The sequence below is a fragment of the Notolepis coatsorum genome (assembly GCF_963971535.1).
Source record: "Notolepis coatsorum genome assembly, chromosome: 12".
In the NCBI taxonomy this organism is placed as follows: domain Eukaryota; kingdom Metazoa; phylum Chordata; class Actinopteri; order Aulopiformes; family Paralepididae; genus Notolepis; species Notolepis coatsorum.
Genome location: NC_140176.1, coordinates 20,780,947 through 20,801,598, shown reverse-complemented (window position 1 = coordinate 20,801,598; position 20,652 = coordinate 20,780,947). Strand labels below are relative to the sequence as shown.

General features: G+C 41.4%; 1 protein-coding gene across 1 annotated transcript in view; it reads right to left on the bottom strand.

Moving 5' to 3' along the window:
* vstm2a (V-set and transmembrane domain containing 2A) overlaps nt 1-20,652 on the bottom strand; it is a gene marked incomplete at both ends in the record, with an annotated part of 88,844 nt that overhangs the window by 16,924 nt on the left and 51,268 nt on the right. The window lies entirely within an intron of this gene.

Sequence of the window (20,652 nt, the reverse complement as noted above, 5' to 3'; positions counted from 1 at the left end):
GATGAAAGCAACGGCACTAGCAGCATGAGAGAGCGCCGAAAGAAAGGGCAGAGAGGGTCCAGTATTACAACTTACAAAGTGTCTGAGGAGGAGAGCATTCTGTCAAGTGCTAACTGCCTCAGACAAGCCCCCAGTATCTTACGTTCTGCCAAAAGGTGATTAATGAGTGGAATTAGTCGTCGTTTTAGTCCACGTAAGACTCCTACATCCTCACATCGCTCACAGGAAGACCTGCCGTCCTCTATTGTATCGAGGAGACGTGGTCTTGAATGGGTGAGGCACAATGAATTGTTCTACGACTTGACGCGAATTGTCCCCCAAGTCATCGATTTCAATCACCTTTACAAACTTCACAACGGTTATTATTAGTTGGGCACGCAGTCCACATAAATCACCTGAGCAGGATAAAGGGCCTGGACTGAAACAAAATCCGCTCTACCCTGCTCCCCAATTCAAACTCAGTGACACGCCTTCAGGAAGGAATTGCCTAAATAACACAGAAGGTGAATAGCAGCTCTCCATCATGACCGTTCCCTGGATTGAAGTGGACAAATTGCTCTGAAGAATTCCCCACTGTGACAAACCGCGTAGTGATCTTGAGTTAGTAAGGCTGACACCTTAAAGCAAAACTCAATCCCAAAATGTAATTTGCAGACAGTCGGTAGGAGGGGTGTAACGATGCGACCTCACAATGATTAATTTCTAGTACGATTATTCAGGCAACGATTCAATGCATCATGAAATATCTTCATTTGACTACAATTCGATTAGATTCGATACATTTTCGATACATTTTCTATCAGTTAATTCCCCACAATTCTTTGAATACACAAATGTGGCTGGGGGAACTGATTCACTCAGCATGAATGGACTATAGGCAAATAAAAACAATACACACAAAAAAAAACAGAATTTTTTCTTTTTTAAGATTTTTTTAAAATTTTGATTCATTTAGATTATAATCGATTCTAACATATTCAAATCGATATGCATCGTTACACCCCTAGTCGGTAGTGTCATATCTCCATCGTGTTCTCTGTGTAAAACATTTTCAATGCCCCCAAGCCAAAACATTGGTAATGCATTATATGAATGCATATAAAAGAATATAAGGGCATTTACAAGGGCATTAAAGAGAACAATTTACCATTATTCAGTCTTTAGAGACACAAGGATACAGGGCACAGGGAATATGACATTCATCTAATCTTGTTCAAGTTTAATTTGTGTAGAAAAAAAAGAGCCATGACACCATCATGCAACACTTGTTGGAGCTGCTCTGTTGACCATGAATAGGAGACTGATTGATCGTTTTGATTGAATGATTTGTTTTGTGGGGCGTTTGCGTCAACTCAGGGAAAACTGCAGTAATCTGCGTTTCCCATTTACAATTTGCACTACAAACTAACTTTAGTGCAAATTACGGATTAAAGGCTCAAATAACCAGTACAACAGCATTTCATTCACTGTCAGTGGAACAGTTCAAGAAAGTACTTCTTTTGAAGATAACACAGCTTTGGACATTCAGTGTCTAGATTTGGAAGTTGCCTGTGTTGACTGTTGATTATTTTGTCCTGAGATCACAGGAATAATGTGTGAATTTCCTTTTACAGTGGATTTTCCTTTGAGGGAAAATGGACATATGGCTGATTTTTTTTGGTAAATGACTGCTTTTTTATATAGCGCATTTATCCAAAGCGCTTTACAATTTGTTACTCACATTTGACCCATTCACTCACACATTCACACACCGACGGTGGAGGCAACCATGCAAGGTGCCAACATGCTCATCGGGAGCAATTAGGGGTTAAGTGTCTTGCTCAAGGACACATCGACATGCTGCCCGGGAGGAGCGGGAATTGAACCGGCAACCTCCGGATTGCCAGACGACTGCTCTACCTGCCCCTCGCGACATAATGTTCCACTATTCTACCTATTACTCAGGCTCAATCTAAAGCAACGTTGGCTGATATGCATTTGCTGTGGGGAGGAGGGAGGCGGGCGGGGGGGGGGGGGGGGGGGTACTGGAAAGCGCCTTCTCATCCATCTTTCTTGTTCCCATCTCCACCTTTCCACTTTTATAGCATGCTTTAACCCAATTGGCTCTGCGGAATTTACAGTCACTTTGCAAACTATAAAAAAGTTTTATTAGCGTAAGCCCATTAGTCATCCAGCACTGTACAAATGCAATTAAGTAAATTGCGACATAATGAATTTCCAATAACAATTTGGAATCCTGGCATTTATCATAGATCTAATCTAATCTAACTATAAAACGAAGGAATCTCTGCCTGCGCGGAAAGGGAAGACGCTCTCTGCGTGCGTGTCTGTCCTGTCCTTCGCATATCTCGAGAATTGTTCATCCGATCGACTTCATGTGCGTGTATTGTTGAGGATCCAGGGGGGTGCAATGTCAACTATGGTGCAATATTGACGATATAATCACGATTTTCACGTCAATATGTTTTTTTAACTGCAGCTTTGACTGCGGCTGGTGTGGGCTGGGTAGTGTAGTTTTATGAAACTACGACATCCATTGAAAGCCCAGGGTCTCCTCTTTCTTAGGACTACAACGATTGCATGACGGCGTCATGTCCTCGCGTCTAAATAAAAGTATTTGCATACCAGAACCGCCCCGATTAACCATATACGGTAATGGAACACCCCCATGAAATGTGGAAAAGTGGACTAACCCGAGCGAACTCTGAGAGACTTCACTGAGAGCGAGATTGATCACCGAGGTCCAACCAACAAATTGAACGTATACAGCATTTCCCGTTGTGAACAATCTTATTTGGAAACATGACACACAGAATAATAGTATTTAGCGTTTTGTTTTAAACAATATTTAATCGTATGATTATAGATATTTTTAGAGAATAAATAAATCCAATGAAGTTGCCAAGTTCACAGACAACTCTGCGCTCTAATGCCTATTATGTGCGCTCGTCATGAGCCCGTTCTGGTCAGAGTCATATGGCTTCAGTGGATAACTATGATCTGCATTTAAGTGAATATGAATGTGACTCCGGCCACCGGCACATTATCAGCCAAAATGCGCATCGCAGATTATCTGTACATTGACCAAGTGGAATCCCGTTCACATTACTGATTACTGATGGAGCAAACTCTGAGAGATTGTTCACAGAGGCGCTGCCGAACCAAGATATAATATGATGTGTATAATATAATGTGTGTAGAGGCATATGATACAATCTATTTTGTTGTTGGTATTAGGCAGCCTATATGAAGTACATATAATAGCAGCCAGCCCATAGCCTACATTATGCAACAGTAACTTGCGCATATAATAACACACAGCCCTGCGAAGCCTGCATACAGTAAACTAACTTGATCATTAATCTAGCTGTTGTATCTTTACGCTTATGAAAACATTAAATAATATGTATAGGCTATAGGCCGTCGCTTTAGCCTATATTCTCAAATTGCATTTAATGGCTGAATGAATGAATGAATGAATGAATGAAAACTTTATTTAACAGATTGCAGAATGGGTACAGTACGGCTCAATACACACAATTGTTAACACTTTGGTTGCCTAAGGTTAAATTCATGATATACCATAGATTGCCAGCGCTATTTGTCTATGGAGAAAGTCCCCTTCTTTGCAGGGCTATAACTTTTTAAATTCTATTGCTACATTGCCATTATTAGGGCCCATTCAAAGTCCTATATGTATTGTTCATTGTGTAGCAACGTTAAACTTTTTCATTCACATATTCATAGTAAAGTATGGTCTATGTATAAGTATGTTTTCATCTCTTTCTGCAGCTTTCTCCAGAACGTGATCTATAGCCCCAAATACATTATATTGATGATGCAATACAGTTTTATGGCAATCAGCGAGATATAAAAAATTACAACTAGACGTACTTCTAGAAGTTACTACACGTCATCTGATGTTGACCGGATGGGCTAGGGGCCGTTTATAATTCCGTGGGCAGCGTTATACCAATCATCTAATGTGGGTCAAATGTTGATAATAGCAGTTAGTATCGAAGACGGTAACGTTACACGCTGAAACTCACCCCAGTCTCCGCGCGCCGTTGGGCGATCATCATAGAGTTGAAATCTTATCATTATGGGATGTAAATTTACCCGGTCCATCTCCAGCTTGTATAATGGTATATACGTCCAAATCATGTTGTTTATCGAGTTATTGGCAATCGATCACTGTGTAGCGTGACGAGCCAGAGTCGCGGGACCTATAGCGAGCACCCGGAAGTACTACAACCTCTATGCCACTTCCTGTTAAAGCGATTGCGCCGATCGGCCACCAGATGGCGCTCCTGAACCGCCAGAGAGCTCAGTGGGTCCTGCTGGTGGATCTCAGGCCAGCGGAGGGGACATATGAATCCGATCTCAGATTTTTTAAATATTGATATAAGGACGCTGTACAGCGTCCCCCGGCAACTTGAGCATGGCCAGCAATGACGTCAAAACACGTTTCATGGCAGTCAAAGTGTTAAGGGGATGCAGATCAGAGAAAGACGTTTGTCTTGTTTACATCAGGGTCCCCCAACTCGAGTCCTCGATATCCTCGCGGACGGACCAGTATACCTTTATATCATATCATATTCATATCATAGTTTACTCTATCAGCCTACCAGCATGTAATACGTTCTTTGTTAGAACTCAACTCGTTATTATTTTGCGCATAGATTGCAGAAATACGGGAACGTTTTGATTTAGGCTTTGACACAGAATACAAGTCATGATATCACCCACACGATATATGCGCTGTGTCCAGAGCATGTATGCTTTTCATTCATGTAAGACACATTTATTGCAAGGGTTTTGTATACACATACACTCAACAAATAACCTCTGTCTGTTCTCGTTGCAATGCGTTTATATCATGAGTGTTCATATGACTTGTATTCTGCTTACAGCTTCGGGGTTCCACTTATTACGTTTAACAATGGCAAAGCCTTTTAAATATAATCAAAACGTTCCCGTATTTCTGCAATATATGCGCAAAATAATAACGAGTTGAGTTACGCAGAGCGCAGTCAGTGCTTATTTCCGCGTTGTAAAAATATTCTACCACCGGGTGCCAACTACACATGGTCCGACCTGTGCTTAAATATACGCACAAGTTCAAATTGATAAATCCCACACTTTGCTTAGAAATGATCGTATGCACGGGTTACGCACATATCTGTGCGTACGTCACGTTGATAAATGAGGGCCCAGGTCTTTGGGAGAGAGGGAGGGGTTTATCTTTGCCAGGAGCCTTTAACCAAGAGGACATCGAGAGCTTTCAATGACCGTTGGAACTTTTCAAAACGACACTTCCCAAAGGACTTTATGGGGCTTCAAGCAAATTACTTCTATATGAATTATTTTAATATCTCTTATTACTCTGGATAATATACCACACAACTGAATGTTATTGGTATATATTGGAGCGCAGTTAGTTTGTCTCCCCTATTTTGAGCATTTAGCAACAATCAGATTTGAAATCAATTTAAAAATGGTGGCACATACAGTAGATTTCATTATCTGTTCTTATGCGCGCCTGGTGATGCTAAATCCAAATTGATCAGGCATTTGAAAGATAAGATTTGGCAGAATCCATAAATGTGCGAATTGGCTATAATAAGGACTATATTCTATAATAATATTTCAAATAGCATTGGTCCGGATGGGAGAATTCAGTACTGTATCTACAAAACCTTCTGTTTAATCATCTTCCCTTTATTCATTTCCTTAGATTTTTTATACATGTGATCTCAAGAAGGTACTGAATGAGCTCAGTGGCCGTTTTACATGTCTGGTCATTTTTTGCATGGTGTTATTCACTGTCAAAGATGCAAAGAAAAATCATAATTCATATTCTCCTTTGCTTCATCACAATTTAAGCAAACCTAGTTATAGACACAATATTTCTGACACTGGGAATACATTCACTGAGGTCCATAGATGTCCCTAGATACCAAGCACATGCAAATGGACCTTGTAGAAGTGGAGCAATATTCCATTTACTTAGGTATGTATTTTAGGCGGATTTTCAGAAAATAGGGCTCCGGGCTTAACACATCTTATGCCAAAAACGAGTTTACTCGTTATTGCCCGCCAATCGAATAGCACCAACAACGAGTTTACTCGTTTTTATGACGTTATTTCCTTTATTCGCTATTGGCATTCATAATTCATCCAGGAAGGCTCCGGGAGCCAGCTGGACCCTGTCTGATATTGCAACGCCTCAATACCGCCGCCTGGTGGATTTTGGGCGAGTTGCACTCCACTCTAAACCGGATGTGGCGCTCTGTGCATCGGGGAAAATCCTCCGGCAGAGATATCTTGTAACGTGGATCAAGATACACACTCAAGTGCATGGGATCGCTTTCGAGACGCAAGAATCAATATGCTTTCGGCGTTTATTGCGTCATACAAACGGAAAATGGATCTAGCAGATCGACATCAAATTATTGAAAAACATTTTCTCCAGACGCATTGGCCACAGGTAAGAGGAATCTAACGTTAATTCCAGCTCGATTGTCCATTTATTTCATTGCAATCTATCCGATCAACGTATGGTGTCATACTAAAGAAAGCCGTTAGTGACAATCAAGGAATCATAAACGACCCCCCCCCCCCTATCTTTCACACATGATGGAGCATAATGTATAGCAATCATATGCATTTGAATTTTTTAATATAGCGTGTATAGGAACGAAACGCCAATAGATTATGTATAATACGCGTCGGGGCCTATAACGAGCATTCTAGGAATTACTGCTATACACTCTAAAAACATACTTATATTCACGACGGTACTAACACGACAATGTATGAATGGAAAAATATAACGTTCCCACATCCGGAACGATAGATAACCGATGTTGGATGGGCCATAGTAATGTCGATATAGCTATAATATTTAAAAAGTTATAGCCCTGCAAAGAAGGTGAGCCACTCCATAGGGTTACAGCACTGGCAGAGAGTCGTATAAGATGGGCATACTGCGTGGCGCAGAATGTGTTAAGAGGTTAAGGAAACATTTTGTTTTGCCTAGGGGTGTGTGGTGGGGATAGGAATAGGTAATAAAGGGCTGTATGTGTGTGTGTTTTGCCTACTTGTGTTAGAGGGTGGGATCAAACTGCTGTCTGATAGTTCGACCAACTTCACACTATTGCTGAGGACCTAAGGAAGTGTAGTGTTGAGTGTGTTGAGCGGTTCTCAAGAACGCTGCAAGTTGCACTTCCCACACCGAACGGCCATGCGCTCCAAACAGCCAAGCCGCAATACCAGGAGCCAAGCAATTGGCCCATTCCGAGCACTGCAGGCACATGCATCTCAAGAACCGTTCATCCGATCGACTTCACACTTGCCGCGTGTATTGCTGAGGACCCAAGTCGTGTAGCGTCGAGTGTGAAGTTGTGCCTCGACGTCGTTGTAAACAAGGGCGACCTCAGCGGTCTTCGAGTTTTGAAACAAAGGTCTGATGAAGTCAATCGGATAAATCTGCCTACTTCGAATCGCCAGGTTATTAAAATGGAATAAAAGCAATAACAACTTGCCACGGATTTATCTGTGCTTCTGTCCACAATGGGTGGAATCGAAACACGGATAAATACGTTGTTCGTCCCCATTGTGTTAAAGCTCTCATTATTTTTAATACACTCCTTTTTCCTTGTCAGAGTATCTCACTCTGACACCAACGTTTTTTCTATGTCACTCCGAAACAAATTCCCATTATTGTCCCATTTATAGTTCATTTCTATCGCACGAGTGTCTTCTGAGCTGCGAGCCGCAGCCGTTTGCAAGTATCTCAATTTCAATCTCATGTCTCTTTATTGCAAAGCCCTCCCACCATGACACCCTGACATTCTTCATTCAAACCTCAAATTGACTTCTTCTGAAATGTGTCCTGCAATTATTGTGCATAATTCAAAAGGGCTTCCCGGGTCCCTGCAGCTAAATTAATGTCACCAGGAGAAGAATGGCTATCATTTAGGCTGAAGTATAGACTCGCGACTCCATGTATCGTTGTGTGATTGTTTTACATATTTCATTGTGATAGGACACAGTCTTAATACGATAGTCATCATGGGCCTTGATGATATGCAGTGTGGAGGTCTTTGGGAATGTTTAGGGTAATCACACTCACAGGGCAGTAAAGTGCCTGTGGAAAATGAAGGATGAGAGCGAGACTTTTAAAGGATACTTTTATCTCATGATTGATCAATGATCATTTTTGCTACTGTGTGAACACACAGATATGAACTGATGGTCATATGCAGGTCATCAATACTATGACATGTTCGGCCAACTTATCTTTGGTGAAGGTAGCGGAGAAAGTAGGCCCTATAGGGTTTCCTGTTTGTAAACACACTGTGCTTGAGCCAATCAGCCATACCTGCTGAATCACATGACTGATGAGTTGTGCCCGACCTGCACAGAGCTGCTGTGCTAAAAATGCACAAAGGGGCTCTATGGAGAAACTATGGCACTCCCCTGACAAAAAGCCGTTTCAAACGAAAACATCTGTATGTCATGTTGCCAAATCAGCATGGCTGTATTTCACCTTTTACATAGCTGGGCATGGATTGATTGTTTCGATCGCTAGCATGGCTAACCAATGCAAATATAATGTAGTCTGCCCTATTGTTCTGCCCCATGGATGCCCACGCAAACAGAATCTGACAAGGCTGGGAAACCCCTCTATGCATTATACCATGAAAGGCATATCACCGGGCTACAGTAGCAATAGTAGTAGTAGTTGTTATTTGAAAGTTTAAAAAAAATATTATTTGACAATTGTTTACATTTCTGGATTGCACTACATTTACATTTAGTCATTTAGCTGACGCTTTTATCCAAAGCGACTTACAAGTTCTGTACGACAAGTCATCAGGAAGGGCACAACTCTATCAGCTGAGTAACAATGTTCACTAATGCACTAATATGTGGCTTACACATCACACTAGGGCTGACCCCTAGTAGTCGATTAGTCAACTAATCGGTCGAAAGGAGCCGTAGTCAACTGCCAACCTCTTAGTCGAATACAAAAAAAATATAATTATAAATTTTTTTTTATCATTCTTTCCAAAAGAAAAGAGGCCTAGAAGCGTGGCTAATGCTAATGGCACGCATACCAGAGGCTAACTGCCTACGAAAACAGGCACAGAGGCACTGAAAGAGTTCACCCATCTAATGAATACACTAGACTAGACAAATATCAGTGGACCAATTGCATGCTTTTGCAGAGGACAAGAAGCCTTCAGTCGACTCCTTCAGACATTAAGCACCCCCCACAGCCCAAATGGAATGATAAAAAAAAAGAAATAATAATAATAGTTGGGGACAGCCCTACATCACACACATATACGTGTTCGTATTTAGTAGAGGAAAGTGGATACAGTAGAATATGGACACAATGATCACATACGTCATAAGCATGGGCTCTTGGACTGTTTGCCTTTTCCACTTACTGTGAGGTTCGCCTGTTCCCTGGACCTTTAATTCCCTGTCTCCTCACCTCACCAGCCCCCACCCTCGCGATGTTTTACTCTCCTCTGCTCTTCACCAGCCCCCACCCTTGGACTACCTTTCACAGCTGTGATAAGTTATGATTAGCGCCCCAGAGGGCTTTAAATACCTGGACCTCCCCTCCAGTCCTCGTCGGGTCGTTCTGTATGCTGGTTCTTTGTTCTGGACTCTTTATCCTTTTCTGTGTTCAGTGTTCATGGAGTCCTGGACGTTACCATCACCTGCCGCGTCTCCGGCGTGAGACGAGGTGCCAGCCATCACCACCTGTCGCCGTTTGCCTGGAGTGGGACACCGTCTACGCTCTCTAATCCTCTACGGGAGGTTTTCCAGTGTCCCACTCCAGACGTCAAGCCGGCGCGCTCCAACTCCAGACGTCAAGCCGGTGCGCTCCAACTCCAGACGCTCAAGCCGGCGCACATTGCTTCCTATCCCACGGGAGGATGCATCTCTTCAAGCCGGCGCGCTCCTACTCCAGACGCTCAAGCCGGCGCGCATCGCTTCCTATCCCACGGGAGGATGCGTCTCTTCAAGCCGGCGCGCTCCTACTCCAGACGCTCAAGCCGGCGCGCATCGCTTCCTATCCCACGGGAGGATGCGTCTCTTCAAGCCGGCGCGCTCCTACTCCAGACGCTCAAGCCGGCGCGCATCGCTTCCTATCCCACGGGAGGATGCGTCTCTTCACTTCCGAGGAGGATCTCCTTGCCAGGCCTCCGCCGTCTGAACCCTGCCATCCCTGTAAGCAGCTCTGGCCCTCGCCCTGTCCAAGGCCTTAACCCCGTTTTCTCTGTCCCTGTCTCCAGCCCGCCTCCCCGGGCCTCTGTCCCTGTTTCCCCCTCTCCAGTGCCCCTGTTCCTGCCCTGACCTTTTTGCCCTGGCCCTGTCCTTTAGCCTTAGCCCCTTAGCCTGCTCGCCTCTTAAAGGCACAGTGCCACATTTTTCCCTATTTCTTTGTTTCCAGTATTTTTGTGTTCTCCCTTAAAGGGACAGTGCCGCTTTTTGTTTGTATTGAATAAATGCCCTGTTTTGGCTTACTCTCATACCTGTCTTGTGTTGTGCGATTGGGGTCGGTTACAAACCATAACACTTACAATCAACGTAACTGCTTCAAATGCAGCTCATCTGTAGTTTGAGCCGTATATGAAATCAACCCCTTAAATGCATCTCAATAGTCTCCATAGTCCAGGCAGACTAGATGCTTTAAGTTATGGATTTGAAAGCTCTGATAACCAACCATGTACAGTACTGTGCATGAAGAGTACTACAGAGAAGAAAGAGTACAATATAGTATTTTAGAGAAGATAGATTACTTTAGAGAAAATAGAGTACTTTAGATACGATACAAATAGTACAAATACGAAGCTGCAGGGTTCCTAAACATTTTTGTTAATGAAATGTCATAACTTTTCCATGATTAAAGCCCTATTCGCACTGGACCAGTATTATTTGGGGACCCATGGTAATAGAAAATTACCCAAATACCTTCTGTGATTTCCAGATGTGCATTCACACGGCATGCATTCTTACCAATGTGTCCCAAGATTCAACACGCCCAATAATATTGACTGTTAGGGTGTGCGATTGAATGATTGTTTCAAAATGGCACCTCAAACTAATTGAACAAGACCAAATGTACTGCCTGATCATTATTTAGATCATTTAAAAGAAACCAACATGTTTTGGCCTACATAGGGCCTTCATCAGGGTATATTAATGTAGGCCAAAACATGTTGGTTTCTTTTAAATTATCTAAATAATGTGAGCCATTTAATAAAGGCTTTTAAAAATGTGTAGTGTTGCCTTGGACTTCAACTTTTTTTATAACTATAACGGAACCTACCCCGGATTTAATCCAAAGAGCACCTACTGAAACACAAAACCAAGAACGCTGTAGCCCTCTCCATATCCTCTTTTGGATCAAATTCATTCTTGAATACTTGATCTGAATGACCCAGGCTATATTTTGGCCAACTACTAAAATTATTTGGAATTTAAGTAATCAGGAAATATTTTATTTGGGTTATTATCCCTTCAAAGATAACAGGAGATCTACCAGCAGCTAAGCTAGACGTTTATCTTGACATTATCTTGAAAACGAGATTATGAACAAATTCCCATGACATTTCAGTATTTGTTTGGGCATGTATAATTTTCCATAACTTCTCCAAGCCTGGAAAATGTAATTTTACAAACCTATGACTTCTCCAGGTTTTCCACGATCGTACTAGAAAATAACCCATTACATGTATGACAGACGCATACAGTACTGCTTGTGGCAATTCCATCCCATTGCTATACTGTAGCTGAAACCGTGTGATCACTTTAGATAGAAATAAAGATGTCTCACTATGCACTCCAAACTAAAGCAGTCTCTGCTACAGCGTTTAGCTCCTAATAACAAGTGGGAGAGCATAGTAGTGGGTGTGCAGCTTGAACACATGGAGTCCAGTCGTGCACCCCTTGTTAAGTTCTAATTACAATGCTCGGTGACTCGCTCTTTGAGATTGTTCTGGCTTAAGCTGAGTTGTTAGCGCTAATTACAGTACATCCCACAGTGCAGACCAAACCACATCACAGCCCATTGGCTAATGATGAGAGCCCCAGTGTTAATCACATGTAAAACATGTGCAAATTGTATACAAATAATAATAAAACAAATAAATACTAAACATTGAGTGCTTCTGTTTTGTACAATTACTCTGTCGCTTTGTCAAGCCAAGGTTGAGGAAATGGCTATATGCAAGGAATGGAGGAACACTCAGCCGTGAGATTGAAAGGGGTGTCGAGCGGCATTCTATGGACAGCGGCTAAACATGGTATGAAAAGCTCTTGAGCGACCCTCATAGAAGGTCTTGGGCTGTGTGGGCGCGGGAAAACGAAAAACCCTGATCCTCCTTGACTTCTGCTCCTGCAAATAGGAATGGGAGTGACTTTTTGTCCTGGACTCTGTTTCCTGATTTCCTCTCTCTTACCCTCGATTTGTCAGAGCACCCGTCAGTCAGACGACCATCCCTTTTGAAAAGGTATCATGGTATTTGGTAATTTTCTGCATCGTTTTTTCCGTAGTGACCGAAAACTGAATATATATTAAAAGATTAATAGTTTAAACAACAACACAGATACAATGCGTATAATTAATATTAAAAGAGAAAAGAAGTCAAGGAATAATTAAGGAAAGAAAATAAGTGGATCAAATAATTATAATCAAAAAAAGACTCCACATTTTGTAAAACATACGTTCCCCTGATAGTATAACGAATTTAACAAATTTAAGTGCAAAATTGGTACCATGTTAAATTATTTATACAATGGCCTATTCCATGGTAAAACTGAAATTACCATCAAACTAACCATCATAAACCATGATGTTCTTTTGTAAGGGACATTAGCTTGAAACTCATTATTCTCCCGGTCCCCCCGGTCAGACTACTGCTTAACCTGACTCCTAGAACCCACCTCACCCCTGCCCACTTTGACAACCTAGGATGGCTTAGAGTAGACGACGGAGTACAGCAACTTGCAATGGGCATGGTCTACAAGATACACTACACGACCAAGGTACCCATGTACATGTCAAAATACTTCCCAAAGGTCAGTGAATACCACAATCACAACACCAGAGGGAGCTCCACAAATCATGTTAAACCCAGATTCGGCTCAAACAAGGGACTAAACACGTTTAAAATTATGCCACATCAATGTGGAACGCCCTACCCAAAGCTGTAAAGGAATGTGAATCACTAACAAAAACAAAAACACTCTCAAAGAACACCTACGGGAGACTGCTATTCGAAACTGGCCCCTGCAAATGTCCTAACCCAACCCCCTCCAATGTACAGTAAATGACCAAGTATGGCTTTGTCAATATTCCAATGTACAGTGTCCCCCACCCACCCCCTACCCAAACCCCCCCACCCCACCACCTCCAATGTACAGTTCCCCCCCCCCCCCACCCAACCCCACCCCACCTACCCAACCTCCTCCAATGTACAGTTTCTACGTCAAAATTTATATACTCTCTTTTCTGGACTCTTTTTGTATCACAAACAGTACTGTATTTGCAAATCTGGTATGTCATACATGTATAGATGTAGCAGTACTGTCTATCTGTATGTCGTGTGTGTATATGTTATGATGAATTGAAAATGGGGGACCCTGATGTAAACAAGACGAAAGTCTTTCTCTGGTCTGCATCCCCTTAACAATTGTATGTATTGAGCTGTACTGTACTGTACCAATTCTGCAATCTGTTAACAAAGTTTTCAATCAATCAATCAAGTCTTTGGATTTGTCCTCCCTTCAAAGCTTTTTTACCCGCATCACTTGTATCGTGTATGACACAGGCACAACCGTCGCACAAACCGTGAAGAGATCACCTGACTAACCAATTTAAAAAAGGACAAACTATAGACAGCAGATGTTTTTGAAAAGCCGTTGTGACAAATGAGCAGAGAGAAAAAAACAAAGGAGCAAGTTTAAGCGAAGACCCGTTGGACAAATGTTTGCGCTCCAAGCATTTATGAGAAGTCCATCATTGATCATTTTGACCTGTTCAGTCCTAATCTATCGCCAGGGAGACAAAAGGAGAAGCTATAAATGAGGGGACAGTGGTGGAGGCAGACAGTCACAAAGAGGGAGGCTGAGTGAAATGTCAATTGGGGCAGATTGTTACCAGAATGGCAAAGTACTTATTACTCACCCTCTTTAGCCTGTGCGGTCCGCCGGCGGACCGCAGATGACATCACTTCATAAATCTATCTCTCTAGACTGTATGACATAATGTTCCGTTTTTTCGCAAATGTATCCAAGAGTAAAGACCATAACCATGTCACAACAGCAGGCGGCTAGGTGGTGTAGTGGTCTAAGGCACTCGCCACCAGTGTGGAGACGCTAGGATTCGCGTGTTCGAATCCAGCTCTCCACATTGTTTTTCAGTTTGGCTGGTCGTCCGCAGTAATACACATTGGCCGTATTACGGGGAGGGAAAAACTGAAGGGTGGGGATCGAACGTTGTGAACAAGCGACTCCTACAAGTCGGTTGGTGCGCCTGCGCAGTAGAATCAGGAAGTGTCGGGGGCAGCGTGAGCCTCCCACGCGTTACTCCTCGAACACTGAGAGATCGAGCTGCGCAGGTGAAAAGATGCGACTGCTGTTACCTCAAGTACCGGAGGGGACTTGTGCTATGTATGACTTAGTCCTCACTGCAGCCGGCTTGTGGGAGGCAAGAAACAGCGTTCGTGACAGGGGAGGGTTGAATTGGATGATACGAAATTGGGATGGGAGAAAATATAGAAAATGGGAGAAAAAGTGGATCAAAAAAAAAAAAAACCATGTCACAACAGCAGTCATAGTGTATATTTTCAGCAATATGTTTGTTTACCAATAGGTTAATAGTGAGATTTTAGTTTATGGAATGTCTATAATTTAGCGAATATCCGCCATTTTGAATTAGCGTCGCTAAAGGTTTTGTAGTCATATGAGAGGGCATCCAGAGCTCTCAAACTATTTTATTGCACTATTTTAGTATTTGTATTACTGTCTATTTTAAAACTGAATCAAACCGTAAACAAAGGGGCCTATTGGGATGTTAGATCCTAATGTGAAAAACTGTGATTTGCCTTACCATGTCCACTTTGCTGGTCTCTTTTTTATGTCTGCACTTTATGCATTGCTCATTTTATGCTGTCTTTTTACTGCTGTGAAGCACTTTGAGCTGCATTTTTTATATGAAAGGTGCTATACCAATAAAGTTATTACAATGATCAAGATTGCATTCCCGCACTGCATATAACAACAATGATGTTTTTGTGTTTACAGTAGGGGTGGGGGATAATAAATATACCAATATATTGCAATAGTTTGCATGTTGATTTTATATTGATACAGTGATATCATTTTCGCTTGACAATGCCATTGTACTGCAATACGAATGATTGGAATGAGGTAAACTGAAAATCTTATTTATTAGATCAAATAATTTATACTATTTGTATCGCAGGTGTTAACAAAAATTTTCATTTGGGGATGTAATTTGCAGTTGAAAAAAAGTAATACATCGCAATATATTGCAATATCGTGATATAACTATATTGTGACTCAAGTATTGTGATAATATCATATCGTTGGGACCTCTGGTGATTCCCACCCCTAGTTTACAGGCGTAAAATTAAAGGAGCCACTAGATGTTGCAATAGAGCACCAGCATGTAATTTATCCAATCAGGTGCATTCCACGTGGAGGAAATGGGAAGTAGGCAACATGTAAATAACAACATACATTTTGGACCTGACAATTTTTCTTTTATTATAAATTCCTTTATCAGTGTTTTTTTGGCGGGAAAGCAATACTTTCTTCTAAAAGCTCTGTGGATGTATTATCATTATAATTTTTACTACAGAAACAGATACAGAAAATGTTATCTATTGTACCTTTAAATGTGTGTTGGATAGTTTCTTTCCTTAACACTTTCTGCGCCAATCACGAGTATACTCGTTATTGGTCGCCAGCAGTTAACACATCCACCGCCAATCCCGTTGTACAGCGTGTTTGCCGGCCATGCGACTTCTGCCAAACCATGCTGTACAGCGATATTGAGATCATATTTCATTTTTTCGCCATGGCATTCATAATTCTGCCACCCAGCCTCTGGTGATACAGTGGGACCCTGCACAATAGTGCAACGCCTCAATCCCGCCGCCTGGTGGATGATCGGGCGAGTTACAACCGGAAGTGGCCATCGGTGCATCTGGGAAATCCGTCCGGCAGTCACATATCATTGCGGGACTACAGACAAACACTGGCGTGCATATGGATCGCTGCCATAACTCAATAATCGATATGATTTGGGCGTTTATTGCGCCATACAAACCGGAAATGGATCTAGTAGATCGACGTCAAATAAGTGGGATCTTTTTCCTCCAGTCTCATCGGCGAACGGTAAGAGGACAGTAACGTTATTTCCAAGCCGATTGTACATTTCTTTATTTACAAACCATCTGATCAATAAATCAACCCATACTACATAAAGCATTTACTGACGATCACGGAATTATAAACGACCCCCCCCCCTTTCATCCGTGCATGATGAGGCATAACGTATACGATCATGTACAGTTGAATTTTTTAATATAGCGTGTATGGAAAAGAAACGGCAATCGATAATCTAATATATGCGTTTAGGCCTATATCTCACGTTCTAGGAATTACTGCAGAAAACGATAAAAACATACTTATATTCTAGAAGGTATTTTTGGAAGAATCTATGAATGATAAAGTATAACGTTCCTACATCCTGAACGATAGATAATCATAATAATAATAATGTTGAATGGGCCATAGTAATGTCAATTTAGCAATACAATTTAAAAAGTTATAGCCCTGCAAAGAAGGTGAACATCTCCATAGGCTTAGAGTGGTAGCAGTGAGCCTACATTGATGGATAGAACCGTGGCAGGGAATGTGTTAACCGCCAATAACGAGTATACTCGTTATTTGGTCCGTTTTAAAAAAATATATTCTATACACTCTCACAGACCTCTGTGTTATCATTGGAACTCATTCTGAGATCCCGAAAGTGCAAATAGAATATAGATATAGCTCTGCAAACATTGTGACGCATCGTGAAAATAAGCAATGGAAAGCTGGCGCTAGAGAGTAGAGATGGGGCGTGGCTATGGCATTGAATGAGTTAAGGGGAGGTGATCCATCTTTTTTTTTTAACAGTTTGGTAAAATTTTCTTTTTTGATTTGACGAATATTATATAGCACAGTATCTGCCAGTTTTAGAGGAGGAAACCCCCCCAGAAAACAAAGAACATGCGTGGCTGGTTTGAAAGGTTGCAGTTGGAGTTAGCAGGGGTCTTGTTGTTGGACAGCTCAAAGTGGACGTATTGTATTGGAGACAGGGAGGACATTTCCTCCAGCAGAGAGAGAGATGGATGCACCAAGGGACGAATAGAGAAAGTCAGACCGAAGTGAAGCTGAACAGGATCTTCCGTTACACGTTCCCACGACGCCACCCGTCTTCTGGAAGATGAGTGAGGAGGAGTGGGCGCAAAAAGACTAGACAGGTAAGACACAGGGATGATGTTGTGTGCGTACGGGCGTGACTGTGGGTGTATAATTATGTGCATGTGTCTCAGTCTGTGTATGTATACTCGTATGTGTCAGTGTGTTTTTTTTCTTTCATAGTGGATATAGTATGACTGTAAGGAAGTGCTTTTTTCCACTAAACCTTTGTATGGTTTTCATATTTTCGTGTTTGACTGACTCGAATGGCCAACAATAGTTTTACAATGATCAAGACTGCATTCCCTCCATGTACTGTATTGTGTATAATGACAATCATCTGTTGTCCTATTCCAATGTGGCTTTTAAACACAACACACTCTTGTGTGTGTCGTCAGTCGTCACACAGCATTCGGTTGGATAGCGTGATATTAGCGTCAGATCCTGATGAGAGTGTGCGGAAATATGAACATATCACACCCATACTCCATTCTCTATACTGGCTTCCCGTCTCCTTCAGGATAGAGTACAAGGTCTCCCTCCTTACCCATCAGTGCATCCACAGCAACGCCCCCTCCTATCTAAAGGAACTCATCGCTCCCCCGACCTCCACCCGCTCCCTCCGCTCTGGAAAATCAAACACACTCAAACCCAATCACAAGACGAACCTCCGCACCATGGGCGACTGGGCCTTCTGCTCAGCTGCTCCTCGGCTGTGGAATGCCCTCACCGACCATCTGAGAGCACCACACCATTGAGGCTTTTAAAGGGGACTAAAAACATTTACTTTTAACAAGGCATTTGCCTAAATGGACCTACTGATGCCATGTGTGTAAAAAATTTTAATAAAAAATGTCTATAGAGTTAACTGTGATCTGAATGTTTCTTTAATTTCATTGGTTGTTTTATTAATTTTTATTTTATTATCGTATCTCCTTTCATGTAGCACTTTGAGAATGTAAGTGTGTTACAAATAAAATGTGTTATTATTATTATATAAAAAACCAGACAATACACTTTTAAGGTAGGCCAAACGTGATTAATCTAAAATAAAAATGACTTATCTTCAATAAATAAGGAAGTCAGTATTGCACCTTGAAATGTATTGATTTAAAAAAATATCTAAAGTCCTAAAATCTGCAGTATTTTTTTATGCATCTCTTTTCGTAAATACTGGATTTCCTGTTATTTTTTATTTTATTTATTTTATATTATTATTTTACATACAGTAAGTACTGAAACATAATATGACTGTCAGAGTGTGACTCATTTGAAAGCTTCCTGTCAGAAAGAAATAACTCAATGATGCACGACTGTGTTTATGAAATACATGGAACGTGTGTAATATCGGTCACTGTAGGGCAAGACTGGCCCCATAATGGATAGAGGCCTTTTAATAGATATTTTGTTAGATCCAAGTTGAATAATCACTATAATTACGCAATTCCTATTAATTATGCACAATGTAATAACATTGTAAGATATTATCCCATTTGATGGAAACTAATTGGCACATCAATCAAACACTGAATACCATTTTCATGATTTCCACATTGATTAATGACAGATTCACAGATTCACACATGGCATATAATCATGATCCTAAACAGAATTAATTTCATCATTAATATCAGAACACACAGCTCTGTGGACGTGGCCATAGACATGTGATGGTATGGTGTATAACTCATGTCAATTGTCAGACTGCTACCTTTCACTGCACATTTGAAAGGTTGTAAAACTGGAGGCAAATCAAACGTTACTTGGTGCCCACTGTTCCAAAAACATACAGTAGCTACATAGCTCATTGCTCATAGCTCATAGTAGCTCATAGTAGCTCATTTTCTACTTCTAAATTACATGCTATACTATGTTATTTGATACTATCTTGTCTAGCACAGTCTCTGGAGCGTAACAGTAAGAAGCATTTTGTATGAAAGTATTCTGTACTTCTGTATGACAACTATTAAAGAAACTTGAAACTTGAACTTGAAACATATTGCAGTTGATTTGATCCTTCTAAAATCGAACTTTGACTAAATGTAATGACTAAATATCCCACAGTGAGTTTGAAAGTCATGCCAGCAATAATTTTGTACTCAGTAGTCATCAGTCATAGTAATAAGACCAAAGCTCACAAGAACATAAATTGTTGATCTGTAATCCATCCAAACGGTGCTCAAGGCTATTACATGTACCCGTACCGGTAGGTGTGCGTTGTAAGAAAATTCAATGTCAAAAGGATGAAACGGCACTTTTCTTCTTCACTTTAGGCTATGTATTTCATGAAGGCAGGTAATTCTCAACCCTACTGGGTGGAATTAAAGTTTCATAGTGAATAGTCAGCACTCGGCACTGTGTTAGAGAGAGAACCCTGACTTAACTTTCCACTTCAAAAAACACAACCTCAAATCTCTTGAAACACCTGCTATTAGGGGTGTAACAGATTGCACTTGATCCTTGATCCGTACGGGTCGCCCCGTCCACGGTTTGGCGCGCATGTGAACCACGGATGAATTGCAAAATGTAACCATCATACTGAGCTATATCACATGATATTTTACAGCATCGTTTAAGTCTGCTGTTTGGGCACATTACAGATTTAGTTTTGTCTATCATAGAGATGGATTAAACAGCGACTGTGTGTGTGAATTGCGCACTGCGAGGCATAATGTGAACATCAATTATTTAATGTTAAATCTGGATAATGGTCCATTACTAGCAGATCCGGGAAGTATTTAGAGTTACACAAAGCAACCTCTGCGTTTAGATATTGACAGGGTAAAATCCATAATCAACCGTAATGTTGTTATTCATATCAAAAGCCAACTATGCAGTGCAATGCAGTGTAATTTAATAATAATAATAATTTATTTTATTTGTATAGCGCTTTTCAATGACCCAACGTCGCTGTATTTTCTTTTCTTTTTATCCACTTTTTCTCCTTATTTTCTATTTTTCTCCCATCCAAATTTCGTATATTTCCAATTCTCCCCTCCCTTGTCTTGAACGTTGCTCAACTATGCCCCCCACTGGTCGGTTGTAGGGAGGATATAAGCCTTGCATCACGTGTCCCCTCCGGTACACGAGGAGGCAGCCTGTCACATCTTTTCACCTGCCAGTGCGGAC